This window comes from Belonocnema kinseyi, chromosome 8 (assembly GCF_010883055.1).
Source record: "Belonocnema kinseyi isolate 2016_QV_RU_SX_M_011 chromosome 8, B_treatae_v1, whole genome shotgun sequence".
NCBI classification, from domain to species: domain Eukaryota; kingdom Metazoa; phylum Arthropoda; class Insecta; order Hymenoptera; family Cynipidae; genus Belonocnema; species Belonocnema kinseyi.
In genome coordinates, this window is record NC_046664.1 from 62,449,866 (window position 1) to 62,453,433 (window position 3,568).

Sequence of the window (3,568 nt, forward strand, 5' to 3'; positions counted from 1 at the left end):
CCCCGCATTTCCTTTCACTTCTACTAGCAGCGCGTCTTCAGTTCTCGGAAGGGATATATCCGGGGGTTTTATATCCGACTTTGACTTTAATTACAACACAAACCCTTAAATTCCACCTCCTAGAACTACCCCATCTTACACACTTCTTCCTCCCTTCCTCCTTTTTCTATTCAATTTCAGCTTCTATATCCCTTTAACTCTTCCTAATATAGATCCCTCCCACATCCTCTGAACTCCTTTTAATGCCACCTTCTCTACTTTCCCCGCTCTTCACTCAGCTTTTTTCCCACCTCCTACCAAAAAATTTTATATAATTTGTTTACAACGCGTCATATACGTCGGCCCAGCCCCGTAATCATCATTGGCCCTTTTAAAGAACCTTTCACTTTTATTAAACGGATCTCACCTCCGCAATTGTTTCAAGAAATTAATTTCTTTAATAGAGAAAGATCTGACAGATGACAATTCCGCATTGGGTACCTGCGAACGGTTCTCCCACTAGACGGCTTCCCTTCACTCAGCCGAACTGTTCGTCCTTGTTCAAAGTTTTTAAAGTTAAATTTGAAGAATGACACTTTTTAGATTGCCTCCATGAAAATTTTTTCTAGGCAACTTTTTCTATGTTAAAGTAGTATTTTTAAATAACTTTCATAAACAAATGGCATGATAAACAATCGCTAAATTTTAGCTTCAGGAATTTCCCAAGTTAAGTAAAATATTGCACCAATAACTTAAATTTACTGCAGTGTATTTGTAGTGTGGGTACTGTTTGCAAATACTCAGGGCAGAATTGACCATCCAGTAATGGGGTGGAAAGAGGTATGTAATTAGGGAAGACAGGTAAAAATGATTAAAATGTTCGACACGTAATTTACGCATAATATCCTAGAGGGGGACGGGCATAGGGGGCGAGGGAAGAGAGCCGGATGAAGAGTGAAGGAGAAATTATGAGACGTTGGAAGGCATTCAGAGGATGTAGCCGGGATCGGTATTGGGAGCGGTTCAAAGGATATAGAAGCCGAATTTGTGTAGAGGAAGTAGAAGGGGACGGGGAGGTCTATTAGAGGGCTAAGGTTGGGAGGTGAAATTTGAGGTTTAGGATAGAAGTGAAAGAGTTGAAAAGGGGGAGGAAGAGATTGAGGGATGGGAGAAGGTAGGAATAAAAGAGATGAGCTTCTCATAAATGGTGGTACGGAAAAGAGTGAGGAGTAGCGTGGGAAGGAATATGGAGGATGTGAGACGGGTTCTCAAGGTGTAGAAGCCTAAATTGAAGAAAGGAACTTATAGGGGATGAGGTGTCTATATGCGGAAAGGATGTATAGTATTTGGAATTTGAGGTCTTATATTTTAATAAACTATAATAAAGTGGAGCGATAAAGATGAGAGAGGGTGAGAAGAGGGACGGGCGATTAAGCGGAGGGAGTAAAAAGGGGCGAAGAGTTTCAACATTAACATAATTTGAGATCGTCCTTAAACTTAAGCCTTTAAAAATGGTATTTATCCAAGTTCTAGGACAATGCGTTGAAAGGCATTCAGTAAATGTGGGGTGGCTCCGTAATGGGAACGGTATAAAGGATAGAGTAGCCGAAGTTGAGTATAGGACGTAGAAGTCGACTGTAAGAGGGCTCAGGTGTAGAAAGTGAAATTTGAGGGTTATTGTAAGAAATTATAATTATTATGCAGGATGAAGAAAAAAAGTGTTGGAAAGGGGAGGGGAAGGAGAAGACCGAGAAATGGAATTATGAAGGAATAAGAAGAATGAGAGCTCAATGAATAGTGGTGCGGAGAAGGGGGAACGTTGGGAAAGATATAGAGGATGTGAGAGGGGTTGGTATTGGGAGCGGTTTGAAGTAAATATATTTTTACTTCCTGTAATCAACTTCGGCTTCTATATATTGAAGCCGAAAGTAGGAACGGGAGAGGGTGGTCCAAAAGACGGGTGAGATGTAGGAAGTTGAATTTGAGAGTTTGTTTTAAAAAATTATTATTGTTATGCAGGATGAAGAAGAAAGAGAGGAGTGGCAAAGATTGAGATATGCGAGAAGGAAGAAATAAAAAGAATGAGAGCTAAATGAAGAGTGGTGCAGGGGAGGAGAAGCGTGAGAAGGTGTAGAAATAGAGAATGTGAGAGGGGTTGGTATGAGGAGGTATTCGAAGTATATAGAAGTCGCGATTAATTAAAGGAAGTAGAAGGGAAAAGGGAGGTCCACAAGAGGGGTGAGGTGTAGAAGGTGGTACGTGAGTTTTTATTTTGTAAAAAATTAGAATTATTTTACAGGAAGGAAAGGATTAGAAAGGGTGATACGAAGTTTTTAAGGAGTGAGAGGAGAAAGGAATAAGAGGGATAAAAGCCAGATGAATAATAAATATAATGGATGCAAGAAAGATCAGTTTGTGAGAGAGGTGCTAAGGATGTAGAATCCAAAGTTAAATAAAGGGAGATGTAGGGAGGAAGTATATATTCGGGGGGGTATAGTAGTTGAAATTCTAGGGTTTGTGCTGTAATAAATCATTATAATTAGACACGATGGAGATGTGAGAGGATTGTAAAATGGATTAAGAGGATTAAGAGGTGGAAGAAGAAAGGAGCAGAGATGCGAGCCGGATAAAGAGTGGTGCGAAGATGGATAGAGAATAGAGGATGTGAGAGAGATCGAATGTTGGAGAGTTTCTGAACATGTAGACACCGAAGTTGAATGGAGAAAGATGTAGGGGAGAGGTAGTCTATCTGGGAGGAAATATAGTAGAACTCGAGAGTATGTACTGTAACAAATTATAATAATAACGCAAGTTGGAGAATAGGATATATAGTAGAGAGATATTCATAGAATAGATATAGTAGAAAATTACGCAGAGTATGGGAAAGGCGAGGGCCGATTGAGAGGTGGGAGTGAGAAAGAATAAGAGACGTTAGTTTTGGAGGGGGCGGAAGTCCAACGGGTTGACGGTGAGGTGGTTTTATAATATATAGAGGGAGTGTGGTGTATTTATAAAATAATAAATTAAAGTACAAAATAAAAATGATTGAAGATCGTAACTATACTTAAGCCTTTAAAAATAGTATTTGTCTAAGTCCTAAGACAATGCGACAGGAGGCCCCTGAGGTGCACCAGCGCGTTTGTAATCAAGTTAGCAATTTAGATAAAACAGTGGCGGATCGTTGTAGGTGATGCCATACTTTGTGACATAAACTCAGTTACATAAAACATGTAGTATGGCAAGATAGGAGTGAAACCTATTTTCTGACGCAGCTTGTAAGCGCAAAGAAGCCCTTTCGAAATCTTTACATATGCATGGACCACTAGAGATACCATAGAAATGACCCTTCACGATGAGAGTTTATTTTTTACAATGTTCTGCCTTGTAAGCAATCAGAGTTAATATATTTACTAAAGAAATAAGAAATTCAAAAAATTCAGTTTTGAGTACTCTAGTTCTCTATGGAAAATAGAGAAACCTTTTATGAACTTCATGGATCCAACATAAATATGTTCGGGCCGTTTCCTAAACATTACGGATTCTAGAGTTTTCCCATATTTCCCTCTTTTTCCGTTTTAAAATAATTTGA